At 41.7% G+C, this 24,081-nt stretch overlaps 1 protein-coding gene and 1 long non-coding RNA gene across 6 annotated transcripts in view; one reads left to right on the top strand and one right to left on the bottom strand.

Annotated features, from left to right (window-relative positions):
* Positions 1 to 24,081, bottom strand: part of PHACTR1 (phosphatase and actin regulator 1) — a 555,031-nt gene that overhangs the window by 327,274 nt on the left and 203,676 nt on the right. The window lies entirely within an intron of this gene.
* The window catches only part of LOC106558259, a 97,564-nt gene continuing 85,255 nt past the window's right edge, over positions 11,773 to 24,081 (top strand). Inside the window, exon 1 of the long non-coding RNA XR_005384338.1 lies at positions 11,773 to 12,013. This is a non-coding gene — a long non-coding RNA (uncharacterized LOC106558259). The remainder of the gene's footprint in view (positions 12,014 to 24,081) is intronic.

Here is a 24,081-nt window from a genome sequence, read left to right as displayed (position 1 = left end):
ACTAGAGGGTACTATGCTAAGCGAAATAAGTCAATCAGAGAAAGACAAATACCATATTATTTCACTCATATGTAGAATTCAAGAAACAAAACAGAGGATTATAGGGGAAGAGAGAGTAAAAAAAATAAGACGAAATCTGAGAGAGAGAGACAAACCATAGGAGGCTCTTAACTCTAGGGAACACACTGAGGAGAGGTGGGTAGGGAGATGGGGTAACTGGGTGATGGGCATTAAGGAGGGCACTTGATGTAATGAGCACCGGGTATTATATGCAACTGACGAAGTACTAAACTCTATCTCTGAAACTAATACACTATATGTTAATTACTTAAATTAAAAAAAAAAAGAGTGAGGGTCTGATACAGATTTGTGCATGAATGTTCACAATAGCTTATTTGTAATAACCAAATCTGGACACAGCGCCAGTGTTCACTAACAGGTGAACAGATAAGCAAGCTGTGGCACGTCTATACAACAGAACACTACTTTGCGAAAAAAGGGGTTGAACTGCTGATACCCACAACGGCATGGATGAATCAGAAAATAATCATACTGAGTGAAAGGGGCAAAACCAAAAAGTTCGTAAGTTCGCATTGTATGATGTCACTTATATAAAACTGCAGAAAATGCAAGCTCATCTGAAATGATGGAAAGCAGACCAGGAATTGCTTGGAGGCTAGTGTGGAACAGCTGGTAGGACTAAAACGAAGCATGAGTGTGGCATAGGGCTACGGTTCCTATGGTGGTGATAGTTTCATGAGCATAGGCATATGTTTATGTTAAAAGTCCTCAAATTGTACACTTTAAATATGTGCCATTTATAGTACATTAATTGCTCCGAAAAATAAAAATAAAAAAACCCATAGGGGCCTGGAGTGGAAACTCAGTCTCATTATCCACTTGCTTTATAACCTTTGGTGAGTTAATAACCACATTGGCAAAAGGAGGGTAATCCTCATTCCTACTTCGCAAAGGTGCCAGGGGATAAAGGTTTTGGGGGATTAAATTCATACCTGTGAGGTGCTCAGTAAAAACTAGCTCTTCCTATTATTTTCCTGGAACTACTGAGAAAGGATTCTGTTATACCTTCTGCATTTCATTCCCATAAGGTTTGAGTTCATGAGTCTATTTAAGGAATATTGAAGTGAGGCACACTCATGCCAATTTTCTGGTTTCTGCTCAGCACCCTGTCTGGGAGCTTTCTCCTGGCCACGCTCTAAAATAGTGCCCTTACGCTAATCACTTTCTGGACCCTTTTCTGATTTCTTTTCTTTCCTGACTCTTACCATCATCTGACATTATATGACACATTTCCTTGTTAATTTGTTTATTTTCTGTCTCTCTTCACTGAACATAAGCTCCCTGAGACCAGGGACTATGTTGGTTCCCCAATAAAAGTCACTCAAAAAATAATGTGTTGAATATTGAATAAATAAATGACCACATAATGTCCAAAAACTTCCTTGGTGATGGGAGCAGGGTGGTGGTGACATGCATTGCTGATGCTGGTAGCAGGGACAGGTTTATGGTCCCCTGTGATTCCATGCAGCTGGCCCAACAGACCCAGGTAGCTGAGTAGAAAAAGATCCAAAATTGTTGGTGCACCTGGATTTCTCAGTTGGTTAAGCATCTGCCTTTAGCTCAGGTCATGATCCCTGGGTCCAGGTTCCCTGCTCAGCAAGGGGTCTGCTTCTCCTTCTCCCTCTGCCCCTCCCTTGGCTCATGTGCATACAGGCATGCAGGCTCTCTCTCTCATAAATAAAGTATAAAAAAAAAAAAAAGATCTGAAATTGTTAAGATCAGTGAAGTTCCCATCTCATTTCATTCCTGGCTCTGCAGGAGTTAAGAGACTGCCTGGGCTGAACAAAATATTTGATAAAAAATAAGATTAGAGCCAGAGATTGTTACTAAAATGATGAAGAACAGAAATCTTAAGCTTTAGAAAGTTGTGATGGCTTTGAAGTGATGGGTCCTTAGACTCTTTCTATTACAGTCGATAAGAAGAGAAATTGGACAAAAATTAGGTCTGAGGTACAATGTCACCCCCTCTGCCCCCCAGTGGCCCTTGAAAGTGCAAGCAATTTGTTCTGGTGTGGCTAACCCAAGATGTGCCCCGGGCTGTCCCCTTCTCCTTCTTTTTTAATTCTACAAATGCAAATTACATGTCTAAACCTCGAAGTAGTTCATTTTTTACTTGTTTCCATTTATCTGTCTTGTCCTCCTCCTGCCATGTCTCCTGTAGATGCTAATCCTTCAAGTTCGTAGCTTTAGGAGAAATGTGAAAATGGCACTAATGCCAGTTCAGTGTTATGTCTTCTATAATGACGCATCTGAACAGTGCTCTATGGAATATATGCTTGAGTGTGCAATTGTGCTGCAACCAGCCCTTGTGTGAGTACTTTTATTTGATATCTATGTGTAAACAGATCACTGAATTTATTCTGCCTTGAGCCTTTTCCTTAGGAATCTGCAAACAATGCCTGATAAATAAGTAGCACACTTTTCAGCGCATACGGAGGGCCTCCTGACTTAGCATTTGTCATCTTTTATGTTTTAATTAACCTCATTTGATCTCTTTATTGTTGCAATTACATTCCAATTTTGTGTGCAGACACTTGAGAGCCTTGAGCTAGATTAATCAATTAGTATTACAATTAGCATTATACCAATATAAATATAAGTGGAGAAGTGGCTACAGTAGCTGCAGATACATTACTTTCAGTCTGAATAAAGAGTCTGGCTGTGGAAAATTCTTTCAGGCTATTTCAAAGTGCAAAACCCCTAAAGGCACATTAGGGGTTTAGATGTTTTTTGGTCTTGGTTTGGTGCTAAGTCAACTCATTCTTTGCTGCAGTTACGCATAGTTCTTTAAGGGGCAGCCAAATTGTCTCTTGATCTTGGTGCTCAATCTGAAAGCACAAGGCAGTGGCCCTGATCAAAGGCTCTCAGTGAACAGGGAGTTTGAGCAGGTTGTAAAAAGATTAGGTCCAAGAATAATCTCTTCTCAGGCAGAAGAATACATTGCTCAGCCATGGGGTGACCAGCTCAATGCACAGGTCTAAGAGATTTTTCAGAGTCTGTTTCGTTTTACATAAGACATACAGGTTGGCAGCCACCATGAGCGCAGGGCTGAACACAGAACAGAGTTTGTCCTTTGCAGGAACCACATGGCTAGATGGAAATAAAATGAGGAAGATCAGGTCCTAAATTCCTGTTCAGTCCCAGGGAAAATAGCCATCCTCCAGATTCCTGCTTCCCTATCAAACTACCCACATCTACGCATTCACACACAAACACATGCAAACCATAAATAAAGGGCACCTGGGTGGCTCAGAGGTTGAGCATCTACCTTTGGCTCAGATCATGACCCCAGAGTCCTGGGATCGAGTCCTGGGATCGAGTACCGCATCAGGCTCCCTGCATGTGGGAGCCTTCTCCCTGCCTGTGGGAGATGCTTCTCCCTCTGCCTGTGTCTCTGCCTCTCTCCCTGTGTCTCTTCTGAATAAATAAATGAAATCTCTTTAAAAAGCCATAAATAAGGTATTAGTTAATATCTGAGATGCTTTCCTTTCTTTGTCTGAACTTCTAAATCGCAGCATCAATGTCTGTATGTTATACTGTGCTTTTGTTTCTTATGTATTCTCAAAAGTATGGGTGTATTTAGTGCACATATTGGATTATAGCATTTGGTAGCATTTACTGAACCTTTGCTAGGGCTCACACAGCATCTATTTTCTCTTGTAATCCTCCTAACAGGCCTCTGAGGAAGGTGCCCTATTATCTCCAATTTCTAGACTGAGACACTGGGGCACAGAAGGGATCCATATCTGGTGAGAGGTAGATCAGGGACTGAAAGTAGAGACTAGGTTTTGTGCGTCTTGAGTGTCCCTCAAAAAGCACTGCAAACGCATACAAGGTGACCAGCAAGTAGCTAGTCATTAGAGGTTCAACCCTACGAGATGAGTAGATGCATTCTTTGTCGGGGTCTTGGGGGAGTTGATACAGATCTGAAATCCTCCTCAAAACCCTGGCTCACCGGAGCCACGGAATAAATCTTATGCACTGCCATGAGTTGAACTGTGTACTTCTAAAAGATATATGAAGTTCTAAGCCCTGAAACCTGTGCATGTGATCTTATTTGGAAATAGGGTCTTTGCAGATAGAATTAATCCCGTTTGACTGGTGACCTCTGGGAAGAGAAGAAAGCCAGAGGCAGGCATGCACAGAGGAAAGATAATATGATGACATGCAGGGGAGAAGGCATGGGATGAGAGTGGCAGAGACTGGAAGGATACATCTGCAAGGCAAGAAATGCAAGGATTGCAGACTCCCGCCAGAAGCTAGAAGAGGCTCTAGGAATCCAATATACAATATACACCAACTCATATTTTTCCTTTTTCACAATAGATCAAATTGTAGATGCCCTGTAAAGGCTTCCTGAGCAGGCCTCATGCTGAGTAGAGATCTGCGCAGCTATACCTGGGGTCCCAGCAGGTGTGGGCTAATGCAGTTTATGTAGGAGCTCTCTCGAGGAGTACGTGATTCCTACATGGAACAATATATGGACTCTACCAAGGCTACCAAGCATTGACACTACTGGTCTCACTCTTGCTTGATCTATATCCCCCCTCAAATGAAAAAATTCTAGGCCTAGTGGGAACACAATAAGGTGTGAGCCCAGGTCAGAAGAAGGAAAGCTATCTCTGCCTATAGTCAGGCACTGAGCCTCATTTGTCGGCTCTTTCTGACTGAGTCTAGGAATTCCGGATACTCCTCTGTGCTGATCCCTTAAGAATCTTCATAAGCCTTTAACAGAAACAGTCTTTTTTTTTTTTTTTTTTTTTTGGAGGAAAGCATTGTCTTTATTCTGAGATTATGCCCTTCCTATTAAGATGCCAACATCTCCTTTGTCTTATGCTATGAAGGTGACTATACATAGTGAAGTTTTTAATCTTTTAATTTCCCTTCTTTGGCAAAATAAACAAAGTTGGTATCCCTATGTCAAGCCTTGATTGTTTATTGAGACTTTATAATGTGTTCCATGGAAATTCAAAATCTGACCTTGGTTAGGCTGTTTGTAGCCAGAACTGTATCAGCTACTTTTATCCTGATTCATCCTTTTGCAGAGAACTATAATGGAAGAGAAATGACAGAAAAGAAGAGTTGGAAAGGGTTATATTTTAAATGTATAATTTGCATACAGTGCAACGCACAAATCTGAAGTGTCAGTTTGATGAATTTTAATGAATGTATAACCCATGTAGGAAAGGTGACTTTTAGTTCCAGTTCTACCACTATCCATCTGTAGGATCTTGAACATGCTACATAACTTCATGGTTTCCAGTTGTTCATCTGAAAACAAAGAGCATGGACAAGCAGGTCTCTAGGGATAGACAGTTGTTGAAATCCACCTGACTCTGATTTCTCTAGTCCTCTTCAAAGATGAAGAGCCAGCTGTTTATTTAGTTCCACAACTATATGGTGAACACATACCAAGTGCAAAGTCCTCCTCTAGAGCTGGGGACCTAGCAGGGGGATTGCCCATGAAGTAATTTGAAAAAGAAGGCACTTGGATGCTTTTGGTGCTCATCCCCATGAAGATAAAGTGAGTTATGTTAGAGAAGGTCCATTATAGTCATCAATTCTAACAGGTTTCTTTGCTACCTTTATCCTCTCATTCCTCCTAGCTTTCATGGCACTGGGATTCTCAAATTATGATTATTTGATCACCAGATTTTGAAATATCCCTTTATAACATCTACAAAATGTTATTTCCCATGAATATTTTAATTCCTATAATATTACTTGCAGAACATTTTTTTTAATTTATTTATTTCAGAGAGAGAGAGAGCGAGCGAGTGAGAGAGAGAGCACAAGCATGAGCAGGAGAGGTAGAGGCAGAGAGAGAATCTTAAGTAAACTCTGAGCTGAGGCGGAGCCTAATGTGGGACTCAATCTCATAACCCTGAGATCACTACCTGAGCCAAAACCAAGAGTACGATGCTTAATTAACTGCACCAGCCAGGTACCCCTTATTTGCAGGACATTTCTTTCTTTCTTTTTTTTTTTTTAAGATTTTATTTATTTATGCATGAGAGACATAGAGAGAAAGAGGCACAGACACAGGCAGAGGGAGAAGCAGGCTCCATGCAGGGAGCCCGATGTGGGACTCGATCTCAAGACTCCAGAATTACACCCTGGGCCGAAGGCAGGTGCTAAATTGCTGAGCCACCCAGGGATCCCTGCAGGACATTTCAAACTTATAATCTGCAATTAAATTTCTGAGTTTAAGAAAAATATGAAATCATTACTTAACCAAGATTTGGGATGCATTAAATACCAGCCATATAGATAGATAAATAAGGGAAAGGGTAGGGGCACCTGTGTGGCTCAGTGGTTGAGCATCTGCCTTTGGCTGAGGTCATGATCCCGGGGTCTTGGGAGTGAGTCCTGTGTTGAGCTCCCCACAGGGAGCCTCCTTCTCCCTCTGCCTACGTCTCTGCCTCTCTCTCTGTGTGTCTCTCATGAATGAATGAATGAATGAATGAATAAAATAAATAAGAGCAAGGGTAATGTGTCTCTCTTTGCAGATATGGGCCTAGTCATTTCCATGCTCTGAAACCCCAGGCAAGTAGTTCAACTTTATTGAATCTTAGTTTCTTCGTAAAAACAGGATGAAGAGGGCAGCCCGGGTGGCTCAGCATTTTGGCGCCACCTTTGGCCCAGGACATTTTCCTGGAGATTCGGGATTGAGTCCCACATTAAGTTCCCTGTATGGAGCCTGCTTCTCCCTCTGCCTGTGTCTCTGCCTCTCTCTCTGTCTCTGTGTCTCTCATAAATAAATAAATAAATCTAATAATAAATAAATAAAATCTTAAAAAAAAAAAAACAGTTGGTAGGAAGTACCAACTTCCTTTCTACCCTTCCCACTCTTGGAGAAGTGACAATGGCTAGAACAATCCTAGAAGCTACCTCACCAGCCATGGCCCACTCCTTTCTAGGCTGTTAAGTTTGAGAAAAACAAATTTCTATCTTGTTTAAGCTACTGCATTTGAGGACTTCTTTGTTCTAGCAGCTTAGCCTTTATCTTAACTAATACAATTGCCTGTATGGTTGTCCTTTGCATGTGTAGCTTCTGGACTCAAGATTCAGCTCCTACTCCTAGAGTTATGGTACTGATGCAAACTTTCTTGGACCTAGAACTGGTATATTTGTTTCAACCAGAAACTGGTCCCCTGTGCCTTCTTTTATAGTGACTCACCACTTAGGGTGATGGTCCTCCTCCCCCAGTGCTGGAGGATGAGTGTGGCTGGCAACGCTGATACATCAAGTGTTGTTAGAGCAACATAGGCAAAGATACTGATTGTGAGATACTTGAGTAATTGTTGGAGGATCAATGGTCAACAAATTGGGATTATCTTTCTTTTCCTGTAGTCCCCAAAGAGGTTCTCCAGACACACAAAAAAGCTCTGTTCATAGGCCCAGTTTGCAGGTTTAACCAGCAGATTAAGAAGTCTTTTGCTTGAAGGATTTTAGATATAAAATATTTTATTAAAAAACGGTGCAAAAAATTGGGGCACCTGACTGAATCACTTGGTAGAGTGTGCAACTCTTTTTTTTTTTTTTAAGATTTTTATTTATTTATTTGAGAAAGGGCGAGTGAGCTAGCATGAGTAGGCGGAGGAGCAAAGGGAAAGGGAGAAGCAGACTCCCCACTGAGCAGAGAGCCCCACATGGTTTGATCCCAGTACTCTGGGATCATGCATGACTTGAGCTGAAGGCAGACGTGTAACCAACTGAGCCACCCAGACACCCTGAGTGTGCAACTCTTGATCTCGGAGTTGTGATTTTGAGCCCCATGTTGGGTGTAGAGCTTACTTTAAAAGAAAATCTTGGGGATCCCTGGATGGTTCAGTGGCTTAGTGCCTGCCTTGGGCCCAGGGTGTGGTCCTGGAGTCCCAGGATCAAGTACCACATCAGGCTCCTGCATGGAGTCTGCTTCTCCCTCTGCCTATGTCTCTGCCTCTCTCTGTGTCTCTCATGAATATATAAAATCTTAAAAAAAAAAAAAAGAAAATATTTTTTTTAAAAAGGTGCTGGCTCACATGGGTAGCTCAGTTAGTTAAGTGTCTTGTCTGCCTTTGGCTCAGGTGATGATCCCAGGGTTCTGGGATCAAGCCCGGAGAGTCAGGCTCTCTGTTCAGCAGGGAGTCTGCTTGTTCCTCTGCCCCTCCCTCTGCTCATGCTCCCTCTCCCCACCCTTCTCAAATAAATAAATAAATCTTTTTAAAAAGTGCCAAAAAAAATTAAAGGGAGACAGTAGCTATGTTTGTGACTCAAAAGACATTGTCATTTGCATCAACATTTAAAACAATGATTACTTAACCAATAAGTGTCATGAAAGCATTTACATGAAATTAAAATGATACTCTGACAAGCCAGAATGAGGGAGCAGTCTCAGTAGAGGCTGATCAGTGAGACACCATTCAAGTGTATCATCTGGGCATCTTGGATGTGTGTTGTTTTTTTTAAATATCGTATTTATTTATTCATACGAGAGGCAGAGACACAGGCAGAGGGAGAAGCAGGCTCCATGCAGGGAAGCCCGATGTGGGACTGGATCCCAGGACCCCGGGATCACGCCCTGAGCCGAAGGCAGATGCTCAACCATGGAGCCACCCAGGCACCCCTTGGATGTATTTTTTTAAATGAAGAAAACGCAGTGAAGAAATGACAAGCTTTGGCCATGAATGAATAGTCCTCAAAAGAGGTAAGATTGGCAGCTGTTTGTATGATGTGACTAAGGAACAATGAGTCATTTGTTCTTCAGATTTGTCTGTTTCAAGTCTGAGAGTCACTGTGGCTCTTCAAACTCCTTGGGTTGAGCCACTGTCCTCCACGCTCTTCCAATTAAGGGACAACGCATTATTGCAGTAACATTGTAAGGGTCCATACGTCCTCTGGCTAGGAAACTGTACTACCTCACTACCATTCAATCCACACTGAGTGTCTGTAATGAATAGTTCAAAGGACTGAAGAATCTGGAGTCAGTACCCTGGAACAGAGCCAGGACAGAGATTCAGGTGCATGTAACTTGCTCAGTGATGCTCTCAGGAGAAAGGGTGAGCTGGAGTAGGTTATAGGGCAGGGAGGGGGCTCAAAGCAAAGGATGTGGTCTCATTTGACCCCATGGGGAAGCTTGAAGCATGAACTTGCCCACAGAGTTGGGTCCCACCTTTAGGTAGGGAGCAAGTATTTGGTCCCTGTGTGCTGGTCATCCATTCTTAGGCTGCCAGCTGCCCTAGGTGGAGGAGGAGTTTGGTGGCAGCAGGATAAATGAATAAGAGAGGCATAATTTCCTGATGCAGCAGTTCTGTTTTGCTTAGGGCATTTCTCCAGAGCAGTGCTTCTCAAACTTTCCTGCCCACTGGAGTCTCAGGGGGATCTTTAAAAAAATGCCACTGTGTTGCATCGACACTCAGACGTTTGTGATTTAAAGCATTTTTGCCTGAAACTCTCTGACTTCTCCCTCTTCTCCTTCATGACTCATGTGCCCTTCCTCTGTGCAGCCTTTCTTTGGTCCTGCCTTGGGATGGGCTAAACACATCAATGCTGCTCTCTTCTGGTGCCTTTACCTCTCTCTCTTGTGTTACACAAACCGTCAGCCTCTACTGGGGTTGTCTTCCTCCCCAGCTCCCTTGCCCATCTCACTGAGTTCTCCCTTGAGAATGTGAACAGAGCTTTGTCTATCCTGGCCCCTACCAAAGTGCCTGGCACAGAGGACAACCTCTGGGTTCATGACTCGAATGGATAAATGGATGGAATACAACTTTTCAAATGAGTGGGACAGACACAAATGCTCCACAGCTCTGAGGAGGAAGTAATCCTTCAGTGCTGCAGCAGGCTTTGAGGGAATTTTTTTTAAAAGATCTTATTTATTTATTCATGATAGACAGAGAGAGAGAGAGAGAGAGAGAGAGAGAGAGGCAGAGACACAGGCAGAGGGAGAAGCAGGCTCCATGCAGGGAGCCTGACATGGGACTCAATCCTGGGTCTCCAGGATCATGCCCTGGGCTGAAGGCAGGCGCTAAACCACCGAGCCACCCAGGGATCCCCCAGCTTTGAGGGAAATTAAACCAGGATTCTGAAGGAGAAAAGGAAAACAAATCACTGTCACGTCCCAGTTCCTCAGTCTACCTAGAATCCTGGGGGTTAATTTCAAGCCAGTTTTGGTGATAGGTAGCAAGATGGAAGCTGGATGAACCAGGCATTGTTGGTGCTCCTCTGGGTAGCCTTCCAGAAGGGACCAATCATGGTTTTTAACACACATAGTGAAAACTGGTCTGGAAAGAGGTTTCACCTTTCTCCCACGGTCATTTGAAAAGGATCATTCATCCATCAGCACGCCTTTTTCTCAGCAGGTGTCTCTCTTTGTCCTGTTCAATGTATTAATGGATCCTGGGTGACACACTGGGGCATGGGGGTGGGCGCCATCATCCTTGCAATGATGAATAACTGGATAGCTCTACTGTCCCCCCATGTCTGAGCATGAGAGAGGGGCTCCACAGCTTACACAGAGCCTGGATATGACTAGGATTTGTGTGAGAGCCATCAAGTCAGCTGACATTTATTGCAGGTAAAAGAGAGATGGCGCTGGTGGTGGGAGGTGGAGCAGGAGACACCTGCAGTCAGCACAGGGTGGTTAGCCATCTTACTTCTGGGGTGCTAACCTGCTGGGAGCATGCTTTCAGACTCCCAGGAGACAGCAGGAGCTGAACTTGCCCTCTACCTGTACAGAAAGATTAGGTCTCTCTTCTGCAGGCATCTTCCAGGATGCCTCTGGGTTTGCTCTTCATCAGACTGTTTTCTACAAAAAAACTTGACATTCGCAGATGGTCCTGAGCCACAGGTCTTACCATCATGGGCACGTGAGGGCCTTTTCGGTGTGTACCTGCCCATACCTATTCTACTTGCCATAGTGTTTAAGGATACAGGCTCTGGATTTAGATAGGCCTGGATTCAAGTCCTGGCTATGTGACTTGAGGCAAATAACTAAGCTTCTTTGAGTCTCAGATTTATGATCTGTATAACAGAAGTAATAATAGTACCTTCTTCATAGGCTTATGGTGATAACAAAATATTGTCCATGCAAAAACATTCAGAATTGTTCCTACAACATAATAGGGGATTTAACATGTTGACTAGATTATTGTTGCTGTTGCTGTCATTAATCTTTCAAATTTGACAATTTTTGCAAGTCAGTGCAAGAAATTGCACTTGGCCTTGAGGTTAAAAAGGCCAACAAGATCTGCCCCTAAAAAGCTCATAGTCTAGAGAGTCAAATGCACTTAAGAGCTCTAAACTTAAGTTCTGTTTGACACTTCCTACATTGCACCTTTATGTGAATCAGAAAAAAAGATACTCCCTCTGCCAGGAGGCTGGATTTTAGACCCTTGCCCTCTTGGCCGTGTGTCCTTGCTCACTGAACAATCTGAACAACTGTGCATAATGACCATATGTGACATGAACTATGCCAGCAGCATTAGCAAAATTGTGATTATTGTACTTGGGGTGGGAAAGGTAAAATAAATCTTCACAACGAAGGTGGCATCTAAGCTATATCTTAAGCAATGACTAGATTTAACAAGGGTTGCAAGATTTGCCAGAAAAAAGAAAAACAAAGGCATGGAGTCATGAAAAGGTTGGCTAGAAAGCTCTTGGACCAGAGTGTGAAGAGCTGTGAATGCCACACAAAAGAGCTTGGTGTTTTTGTCTCTAAGCACTGTGAGCTCATGATCAGTTCTGTTTGAGCTCACTGCCTGCTGGACATTTGTGATATGGATTCGTAAACAGAGAGTGGAAAGGGAAGGCCACTCTACAAATCCTGATAAGAGGAATGAGGGCCCAAAGCAGGTTGTGATGGAGAAGAAGCCAATGCTAGAAATGCTACAAAGGAAGACTCTTCAGGACTTGTTGGACAACTTTCGATGGAAATAAAGAGTATGAATCAAGGGTGAGTCCAAGTCACCTTGTCTATCAAGAGGCTTGATGGATATTGATGTCAGGATAGGAAACAGGTGAAATAGGCAAGGACCTGGGCTTGGGGGAGCACAGATTTTGAGGTATGTCAAAATATAGATATTTTGAGGTATATCCAAATATAAATATGGATGTGGTATTCAGGTGAGGATCAGGGCACAGATTTAGAAGTCATCAGTTTGTAGGGCAGAACTAAAGCAATGGGAATGGATGAAATCTGTTGGGGAGGGCATATAATGAGAAAAGAAGATCCAGGATAGTATCTTGGGGAACATCAATTAGAGACTAGACAGGAAGACAACAGACAAATAAGGAGAGCTCAGAATCATGGAGAAAATCCAGGAAAGACAGTGCCAGGAGTGAAAGATATCAAGGGCAACCACAATTCTACAAGAGGAAGAAGTTAGGCCAATGGGGCTAATGGCTGCAGAAAGTTCTAGCAGTATGAGGTCTGATAGGTAGCATTTGGGAGTTCGTGGGGGACCTAACTAAAGAAGCTCCTGTAGTGATATGTCAGAAGGAACACTACAGACGGGGTGCCATGTGAGTTTAAGGGAAGAATGTGGAGGAAGGAACATAGACTATTTTTTCAAAGAGATTAGTGAAGAAACTAAAAAGATATATGGTTTATTAGAATGAGTCTGAAGATATATGAAGGAGAGGCTCCTAGAACTGGATTATGTATTTCTGCTTTGGATAGCAAAGAAATGGGAGACTTTTTTTGGGGTAGGAGAAAAGAGGAGTCTCTAGGCCAATTTTTTTTTTTTTTTCCTTTTGGAGTTCAGTTCTGGGCTTTCTATAATATAAATGCTATGGCAAGATAAGATGCTGTTTTAATGTGGTGTTCTAGTGGGGACAGTCTTCAGCCAAATCTAGGAACTTTTCAAAATACAATATGCATTTCAAAAAGTAAGGGGGTGGTGGTGGAGGAACTATATCAATATCTATTGCACATGTGCTAAATTCCATTCCACGTGCTAGTTTTATGTACATCGTCTGATGTAATGTAATGCCCAGAATGACTATAGGGATGTAGGAAGTTTTTTTTTTTTTTAAGATTTTATTTATTCATTCATGAGAGACACACACACACACACACAGAGAGAGAGAGAGAGAGAGAGAGAGAGGCAGAGACACAGGCAGAGGGAGAAGCAGACTCCATGCAGGGAGCCCGATGCGGGACTCAATCCCGGGTCTCCAGGATCACACCCTGGGCCAAAGGCAGGCGCTAGACCTCTGAGCCACCCAGAGATTCCCAGGAAGTTTTCTCTCAGAACAGAGGTTCCTAACCAGGAGATACATTACCTTTTATTCAACTTTTTGCGTATGTACGTGTGGCATTTGACAGATAGTTCATAGCTTTAATGAGATTATCTACATGTTCCAAAACACTAAGAACTGTTGACTCGGAGGACTGTTCATCCCAAACAGCATGCAACAGAGGAATAGGCACTAATTTCATTTTGTTCACATTTGTATTCTTTCAGGGGAGTTCCTGCTTTTCATGCACCTGCTGTACTGGCCTCCCCACAGTCTTGACCAACTAATAGGCTCTCAGTACTTGTCGATTAGCTAATAGGCTGTTGTGTTTACTCAAATATGTTTATCACTTAGAGGAAAAAGTAGAGAAATTTTCACTTCCAACCTATGGCTGATATCCCAACTCAACTGTGTTGATCAACAGGTCAGTTGAGCCCTCAGCAAAAAAGTGACATAGTTATTGGGAGCTATTTGTGCCTGAAATTTGCATCACAGAAGTTCTACCAGGTAATTGTATATAAAATACAAAGGGCATCTGCCATGCGTCTGTATTAGCAGCTACCACCAGGAAAGCATATGCCAAGATAAACAGGCAATTTAGGTGATGGATTTGAAAGAGGACCAAAACCAGAGAAACAATCCATGCTGGCATAATGAGCTTCTCACACATGATTTCCATCAGAAATGGTACATATTGAAGGGCAATGCAAAAAGAAATGACTTGAAAACATCTATTTCCATTATGTTCATAAACTTGTGATACAAATCATAGGAAAAAGCACTTAGCATTTCTAAGATGGGCATAAATGAGTCTAAGCAACTGCAAAATATGATCACTTACTATAATTTAAGAATTATAGGGCAGCCTGGGTGGCTCAGCGTTTTAGCACCGCCTTTGGCCCAGGGTGTGATCCTGGAGACCCCGGATCGAGTCCCACGTCAGGCTCCCTGCGTGGAGCCTGCTTCTCCCTCTGCCTGTGTCTCTGCCTCTCTCTCTCTCTCTCTGTGTCTCTCATGAATAAATAAAGTCTTTAAAAAGAAAAGAATTATATTTGATGTAGAGAGGTTACATTAGAGACCTTATTATCACTAACAGAAACTCCTCGTTATCCAGACTTTCACATTTATAAAGTTTAGAGAAGCAAAGTATCATTATAGGGGTAAGTCGCATGTAAACTTCCACTTATAAATTAAGTCATCATGGTATTTCCCCTCTTCCCACTGTGCATCTTCAGGCCAATCCTATTAAGATTTGTTTCTTGCTGATGAATGATGTTCTCTGACAACACAATGTCAATTGATTGTAAAGAGAAACAGCAAATCTTGCAAGGATTGTATGGTTTCAGGGAATGAGTGAATACGATGATGGGGAATTGTAAAGCCAGGGAAACACGAGCTTCTAAGAGATCAGTTAGTGATAGAAAAGAGAAAAAAAAATTGGCCAGGGTAATGAAACGATAGATGCTTCCAGACTTGCAGTAGCATAAGAATATTAGGAAAAGGGGGATCCCTGGGTGGCGCAGCGGTTTAGAGCCTGCCTTTGGCCCAGGGCGCGATCCTGGAGACCCGGGATCGAATCCCACGTCGGGCTCCCAGTGCATGGAGCCTGCTTCTCCCTCTGCCTATGTCTCTGCCTCTCTCTCTCTCTCTCTCTCTCTGTGACTATCATAAAAAAAAAAAAAAAAGAATATTAGGAAAATGTGGGAGGTTTCATATGACGTCGTAAATGCGATTCTCTTCTGCATCGTCCTGCAGGAACCAGGTACAATGTCTGACATGGTGCATTGGGCTGTCGTAATACTTGTTGCAAAGTTATTTTAAGTAATAACTTCTTTTTTATGTTTGTTTCATGAGTTACCGCACAATGGCATTTCATCCTAAATGTTGCTAAATATAGGATGAAATAGCTTACGTGGATTAATTTTTCAAGGCAAAACCTTAGTCATAGATCTTTTCTGCTATTTTATTTTGAAATATAGCCAATTTTTGAGTAGATTCACGTCGCTGGCCTTTGATAAGGACCTGTCCATCATCCCTTAGATCTGCTGAATCTTTTCTAATTTTAGAGTATCCCTAGTCCCCTTTGCATTAAATTTTGAGCTGCTGGAATTCTCTTTAAACATTCTTAGCTGCAGCGGTAATAGATCTATGAAAGAAGCCTCCGTTTCTGATTCTTTCTAATCTCCCACTGTGTTTTGCTTGTGGGCAATATTCAGTAAATATTTTAAAAATGAATAAAGTTCTTTCAATTTACTCCAACGTCAATACGGAGTCCTGGGACCAGGGTAGGGTTGTAGGAAGAGGTGCCATGGCTTTTAATTACCACGGACCTGACTTCCAAGGCAGTGTCATCTTAATATTTTTTGCTCTCAGTATATAGAGTACACTTCAGGGACACCTGGGTGGCTCAGTGGTTGAGCATCTGCTTTTGGCTCAGGTCGCGATCCCAGGGTCTCAAGTCCCACATGGGGTTCCCCATGGGAAACCTGCTTCTCCCTCTGCCTATGTCCCTGCTTCTCTCTGTGTGTCTCTTATGAATAAATAAATAAAATCTTAAACAAATAGAGTACAATTTAGAGGAGCTGCAGATAAGTTCTGGGTTACTGATGTTAGGGTGTGAACTCTGCTTTATTCATCCAGGAGTGATGCTGGCTCCACATAGGCTAACTCACCTGCTCTTCTTTCATGTGCCCTGGGTGCCAGCCCTGTACCCTGCAATGGATCTTTATGTTTGTACAACACTGTAGGCTTCTAAACATTTTAAAAACATCTTGCTCAGTTATCAAAATTTTGCAAAGTGCAGCACTTGTCATTATTCCCATTTTACAGATAAAAAAAACACAAGCTCAAAGAGAGGATATGCTTCAGATGCTAGTCTTTGGATTCCAGGTACAAAATTCTTCCTACAGTGCTGTTCTTACTGCCTGTGAGTCAAGGAGGCAGAGTGTAAATCTGTTGGGTTTTGGGGGACAGCTGACATGCCAGGAGACATGAATTGGGGAATTCATATGTGAGAAGGTTGTACAGACATCCTCTCCCTTTACAATAAAGCCTCTAAGCAAGGTTGTTTAGATCGGAAGGTCATGTTGCCTGTGAGACCCTTCAAGAGGACATGGTTGAGGTGGAGAAGAACAGAACCTATAAATCTACCTGCCCCCACTGTTCCCCAGGGTGCGACTGCTGGCTCTGATCACCAACTAGAGTTCTGGTACTCCAGATAGTTTATTGAGCAGCTGCTGTGTGTAAGGATCTGTATAAGCTCCACAAATCCTCATGGAACCCTCCAAAGTATCATTAACTCTATTTGCACACTGGGATATTGGGGCTCAGAAAGGTTGACATATACCCAGCAGCTGCTACAGAGCTAGTTAGTGTCAGAGTCAGAATTTGAACCTTGGTCAAGCCTTCTCTACAGCCTTCTGGTTTTTCTGTAATTCCATTCCTTTATTTGGTAGCTTGGGAGAGATTCTTTTTTTTTTTTTTAGCTTGGGAGAGATTCTAACAAAGTAGAACAAAGGGCTTAGATTCTGGAGATATAGATTCAACGTATCATATCATCGTGCTCCACACATATTTCTTGAATAAATGGATTGTTATGATCTTGTTCCTTATGCTTACCTAAAATTTACCTTTTATTATTTTTCTTTCTTTCTCTTTCTTTCTTTCTTTCTTTCTTTCTTTCTTTCTTTCTTTCTTTCTTTCTTCTTTCTTTCTTTCTTTCTTTTTTATTGCTATTTATTATTATTTATTTATTTATAACATCATTAATATGTTTGCATAGTAATCTCTAGAGTCAACATCATCGAATGTTTACTAATCTATGTACCATAAAATGGGATTACAAACAATGTTACAAATTTTACTAAGTATTTCCTTTAATGCTTCCGTCACATAATTATGAAATGCTTTTTGAGTATTTTGAATCAGATTCCCTCATTTAATGAATGAGGAAATAGGATCCTGCAAGAAGAGTCCTCTTTGAGGTTCTACTGAGGATAAAAGGCAAAGCTGGAATTTGAAATCAGGGAATCCAACTCCAAATTTATTGCCCTGTACACTACAGTCAGCATTCCTTCTAATAGGAACTCATATTTATTCTCTACTTGATAGTCCCATGAAGTGTACCATCTCATTTTGGTACTTGTCATCATTGTGACTTTGTGGGGTAAACAACCCAGGTGCTAGTATTCCCATTTCACAGGTGTGGAAATAAGACTCAGAGAGTATAAGATTCCCATGATGCCTGCTGGCACTAGAGCCAGATGATACTACAAGGTAGGGCGATGCTTGGTCTTTCCTCCCTTTCTTCTTCTCTCTTAGCTTGGTTGGAATATTAGCAATTCGTGGTACACCAACTATGGTGTACTTCAAGACATTGTAGTCTTGAAGACAGGTATTGCCTTTCTAATCCGTGTGTGCCCCACATACCTGCCCTAGGCGTTTATTTATTTATTAAATTTATCTTCTAGAAAGCTGAGGATGATTACCTGGTATGGTACCTAACAGAATGGTTAAAAACATGAACTTTGGATCAGATCTAAAGTCTGCTCTGACCATTTTCCTTTATTTTTTAAAAAGATTTATTTATTTATTTATTTATTTATTTATTTATTTATGTATTTATTTATGATTTATTTTTATTTATTTTGAGGGGAGGAAGAGGGGAGAGGGAAAGAGAGAATCTCAAGCAGACTCTTCGATGAGCATGGAGCCTGATGTGGGGCTCGATCTCACGACCCTGAGATGATGACCTGAGCTGAAATCAACCATCTGATGCTTAACCGACTCAGCCACCGAGGGACCCCAGCCATTTTTTCTTTTATTCAGTTGTGTGATGCTGGCAGGGAGGAGAGTAGAGTATACTAAGCAGGTACCTGGGGCATAAAATTTAAGGAGGCATTCACTGTACAGGGCCAGATCTCCACTTGTACAAACCTGAAAGCAAGTGCTTCCTCAAATTTTACAACCTAGGGACTTCATCTGCCTCTCTAGTCCTGTCTCTGGATCTTGGACAAGATCTTTCATTTCTCTAAGCCTCATCTGTTAATCAGTGCTAATTAATAGCACCAAATTCAGAACTCCAAACTCAGCATCAAACATAAAAGGCTTTAAGGATAAATGGAATGTTTTGCCCAGCTCTGGAAACACAGCTAATTACTAAAAAATAGTAGCCATTAATACTGGGAATACTATTTTTCAGGTCCCTTGGACTTCAACATATAAGTCTTCCTTCTTCCTTCTAAGAAACAGTTAATTTGAGACAGGAATGCACATCAATTTGTAGCTACTTTTTCCTTCTACTTATTTTGCTCCTAATTCCCCTATTCTCTGGGACATTTGTATAACAGCAAGCCTTTTACCTTCACTGTAATTCTGCAACTTGTTAATTATTATAATTATTATTATTTTTAAAGGTTTTATTTATTTATTCATGAGAGATAGAGAGAGAGAGAGAGAGGGAGGGACACAGGGAGAGGGAGAAGCAGGCTCCATGCAGGGAGGTGGATGTGGGACTCGATCCCCGGTCTCCAGGATCACGCCCTGGGCTGCAGGCAGCACTAAACTGCTGCACCACCGGGGCTGCCCTATTATTATTATTTTTAAAGATTTTATTTATTTATTCATGAGAGACACAGAGAGAGACACAGAGACAGGCAGAGGGAGAAGCAGGCTCCCTGCAGGGAGCCTGATGCATAACAGATCCTCAGACCCGGTATTAGGACCTGATCCAAAGGCAGACACTCAACCACTGAGCTACCCCGGCATCCCTATAATAATAATAATAATAATAATAATTTATTATTATTATTATATTTTATAAATATAATAATAATAATTTTTTTAAAAGTAGGCTCCACATTGGGTATATGCCCAACGCAGGGCTTGAACCCACAGCTCTGAGATCAAGACCTGAGCTGAGATCAAGTCAGAAACTTAACCGACTGAGCCGCCCAGGCGCCCCTGCAACTTACTTGTTAATTATAATGCAGATACAAATTTACCTCATCATTACATTCAGCCCCTCCTTAAGTGCCAGGCAGAGAAAATAGAAACAGGAAGAGCAAAAGCTTGATAATGCATGGATTACCATTAATGAAGAGAGCGTGAAAAATATACATTATCATCTTGGCAAACGCAGACTCTTTGGCAGTTTATTTCAGGTGACAGGTTTGGAAAAGCTCTTCATCTCCTCTGTTAACCTAGGAATGACTCAAATTGGGGAGGAAGGGAACAGCCGAAGTTTCACAGGGGCAAATGGCATGAAATGCTCAAGGTCATCCCCCATAATGTGGCTTTTGAACTTAATACAATTTATTGGGGTTTCTTTTACCGGTTTATGAGTATGACAAGCTTTATGCTTCAGTAATTCATTGTTGTGTAATTTGGAAACAGGACAGAAACAAGGTTTATTTTCTCTCACCCTCTCTTCGTTTGTTTACCACACATTTAAGTTCATTTGGAAAATTTCAGCCAACATCTGAGCAGATATTTATCTGTCAACAAGAATTTATCTGTTAACAATAATAGTAACAAACATAATATCAACATTTCTTTTTTTTTTTAAGATTTTATTTATTTATTCATGAGACAGAGAAAGAGAGAGAGAGAGAGAGAGAGAGAGAGAGAAGCAGGCTCCATGCAGGGAGCCTGATGCAGGACTTGATCCCTGGTCTCCAGGATCACACCCTGGGCCAAAGTCAAGCACTAAACCACTGAGCCACCCAGGGATCCCCAATATCAACATTTTTGAGTGAATCATGTGTTTCAGGCAAAATATGCGCCTGTTAATGTCTCTGTCTATTTATTTATTTATTTATTTATTTATTTATTTATTTATTTATTTCTCTCCTTTTTAAACCGTTCTCTTTCAAGGTCACTATTACCTATTATGATGCTTTGAAGATGGGAAAACGAACTGGGGCTGAGATCAGGAAGTGATTTTGTTCAATGGAACAAGTGGGCTGTGAACGGTCTATGTGACAATGTGCCCCAGCGCTTCTACAATGTCAGGCACAGTACAGGAATAAAAATAAAATACACAAAAGAGTAGAAGGGTCTCTTCTTGGAGAGATCAGAGTCCGGCAGAGATAAAACTGACTTCAAGCACAGTACACATTTAAGGGCATTGCTGCTGCACACAGAAAATGATGGTTTAATGGACTTCTGAATTTCTCAGTGACTGCACTGAGGGATCCACATGGAACAGCTAGAAGTCACAGGAAGCATCGCAGCAGAAAAATGAGCCCCCAGTTTGTGCTTGAGAAAGTTAACTCTAAGTTTTGTAAGGCATCCTAGTAAAATATTTATCGTATTTTCTTGAGTCTAAAACGTCATTTCCAGATTCGAAAGATGATCTTAGCAATGCGCACATCCAAAGTGGTTGTGTTTCTTTCTTGCCTTAAAAGCTTTATAATGTCAGCGCTGAGCCCTACAAAACAATGGCATTTGAGAATCAAAGATATTTTAAAATTCTCTCTCTCTCCTTTATTTATTTATTTATTTATTTATTTATGCTCTTGGGTGATGATTAAGAGGTAAAAATTAAAGCTCAAGTGACTTGAAAGAATTATTGTTTCTATCCTGGGTGTAGATTAAATTCTAATGATCTTCAGAAACTGATACCTGGCCCACTTAGATGGCTCTGGTTAAGATTGTTCTTTTTGGGTGGGTGGGGGTATGGAGGTAACTGGGTGCCTGGCACTGAGGAGGGGACTTGATGGGATGAGCACTGAGTATTATGTCATATGTTGGCAAACTGAATTTAAATTAAAAAATTTTTTTTAAATAAAATGCTGGGCAGCATGGGTGGCTCAGCGGTTTAGCACCGCCTTCAGCCCAGGGCCTGATCCTAGAGACCTGGGATTGAGTCCCACGTTGGGTTCCCTGCGAGGAGCCTGTTTCTCCCTCTGCCTGTGTCTCTGCCTCTCTCTCCCCCCCCTCTCTCTCTCTGTTTCTCATTAACAAATAAATAAAATCTTAAAAAAAAATAAAATGCCAATTCTTTCAAAAAAGAAAAAAAGATGGTTCTTTTTGCTTCTATCTTCATATTTAATGACATGTCAACATGTCCTAATGGTTTTTGGCACTGGTCAATGCTTTTGTATTAGGAGTCCCGATTTAGGGAGCATGCTCACTTATGACATATAACATGTTTTATGGTCAGAATGACATCACATCAAATTAATGAATATTGAAAAACACAAACAGACAATCTCTACATGCAAATGGAACAGTGATAGAGAGCCGTGGCAGCTCTCACAAAGCAAAGCTAATTTTACCTACAATGGCAGATATAATGTCAACAAACATCATTCTAAATGCACTGTTAAAATTTGGGCTCACCCTCCACTAAGTGGAGATGTAATCATGTATAAAACAAATTGTGTTTGCAATCGGAGATACGGATATGCCGGTGTGATTACAGAGGCCATAGCCTGAAATGGAATTCTGGGCTGTGCAGGAGTAATGGAAATTTTAAAATGTCAGCCCAGTGTTTTCCTAGTTTCCCTGATAGCTCCTCAACGAGAGAAAAAGTGTTAAAGATGATTAGCGTGTGGGCCAAATGGCCAGCCCTCTATCTAAGACTGCGGATGAGTCCCGCTTGGGGGTAACCACCTTGTGGCTTCTTGTAGGGACCGATTTATAAAGATGACCCATATGCAGTGCTTTTGTTTACTTAGGGGAGACTGCAAGGTGAAGGCTCTGAGTGCATAAAGCTGTTCTTGTCATTGGACTTGATTCTTATCATTACGGGTGGTGCTGAAGCTTCATGTTCTAGAAGGCAGGATAGTGTTTATATAGTTGTTTTGGCCTTACTACCGAACAAATTAGATTCTATTTTTAGTGGTACCATCAGAATAGAGATGCCTAGCTGGCCAGTCACCTCTGAATTCCTCAGTTTTGAGTTCCTGAGCTCAGTGAGTGAGGACAAGGGTTGAAACCAAGGGTCCACATCCGCCTCTTGGTCAGAGCAGCCTTTCATTTATGGCTGTCTCCTTGGAGTTGGCCAAAGGTAGCAAATGCAAAATAAACATGGATGATTCTGATATAATCTAAGTCCCTTCTTTTAAAAATTTATTTATTTATTTGTTTGTTTATTTATTTATTTATTCATGAGAGACACAGAGACATAGGCAGAGACACAGACAGAGGGAGAAGCAGGCTCCTTGCAGGGAGCCCAATGCAGGACTCGGTCCCAGGACCCTGAGATCACGACCTGAGCCAAAGGCAGATGCTCAACCACTGAGCTTCCCAGGCATCTCTGATCTAAGTCCCTCCTTAAGGTCAACCTGAAAAGCTGTAGATCCAGAGCTGGGCTCCAACCTATATCCCCTTCAATGGCATCTGGTTATACTGACTGGCTAACGAAAACCCCAGTCTACACTGCCAGTCTCCTTGAGACAGATTCGTCCCACAACACTTTGGCTAATAGAGAGGCTGGTTTGTGGACTGTAAACTGACGTACTATTCAGAAAACTGTCCCCAGTCATGGAAGAAGGAATTGATTAAGTCAATGTGAGTTGTAAACAAGGAGATGCGTGTGTAGTGCTGAACTAGACGCCTGGCACTAGCTTACTATTAACAGAAGCCTAATTATAGTTACACATGTGACTGAGGCTTACTTTGTTGCTCATTTTCTATGAAAAGGTAATAGTACCCTTCAACTGGAAGCCATCGGATTTCTGAGTTACCATAGGCGAAGTGCTACAACAGCCTCAAATGCTGATATGTTGAAAGCAAAACAAAACAAAACAAACAACAAAATAACCACCTGAGTAGTCATTTATCACTTTGACAATTTATTCTACTTAGGAACCCAGGCCCAGAAGTATCCAATTCTCCTGAGGTTTATTAGTTATTAATCATTTTGAGTTAGCACTTGTAAATTCACTGATCGTCAACATCATACTTTCATTAAGGGTGTGTCTATAGGAACGTCTAGCATTTTTATTTTGATCTATTCTTCCCCCCCCCAACACAAGACAAGTATCCTGACTCCCTAAATGCCATTGCTCTCTCAAGGGTAGCAACGTGGCAATACATTTGTTACATAGGCTCTTGGTGCTGTTCTCTTCATTCAGTCACTCATCTATTACCAGTCAACCAACATTTACTGAGTGTCTCCTCTGTACCAAACACGACATTAGGGGCCGGGGACAAATAGTTGAATAAGAAACAGTCCCTGCCTCTGCTTTATAAACAGATGACAAAGCCTGACATGTACACGGGGTAATTTAAAATATTGCGGTTAGGAAATAAATTGAGAGCAGAGAGAGAAACAATTGGCTTGCTTGATTCTCTGGAAAGCTTTTGCTGAAAGCTAGCATCGGAGCTGGGGCTTGAAGGATGGCTAGAAATTTCCTTGTGGACGAAGGCAGTGAAGGATCTTACACACAAAGGAAATGCTTTGTTTTGGAGGACAGTGGTGGAAATTTGGGGCTTGGTGTGAGGAACTCTGTCTGGTGAGAAGTGAAAAGAGGCCACGTGGACGTGAAATTTGGATATAACCTGATCCCAAGAGAAGGCAGTTGGCAAAGGGAAGCCACAGAGGAGTTTTCTCTTTAAAAGTTAAAAGATTTTATTTTATTTTATTTTTTTTAATTTATTTTTTTTTTTAGATTTTATTTTTTTTTTTAAGAGAAGTTTTAGGCTCATAGGAAAATGAGCAGAGAATGTCACGTGATTCTCCCCCTCCCATGCTCCATACACACATTTTTTTGTTGTTGCTGCTGTTATCAACGTCTTGCACCAGCCAATTAGCCACCAGAGGTTTTTAAGTAA

The sequence above is a fragment of the Canis lupus genome, chromosome 35 (genome assembly GCF_011100685.1).
Source record: "Canis lupus familiaris isolate Mischka breed German Shepherd chromosome 35, alternate assembly UU_Cfam_GSD_1.0, whole genome shotgun sequence".
Classification (NCBI taxonomy): Eukaryota; Metazoa; Chordata; class Mammalia; order Carnivora; family Canidae; genus Canis; species Canis lupus.
The sequence above is the reverse complement of the archived record's forward strand: the minus strand, read 5'-3'. Positions and strand labels throughout refer to the sequence as shown.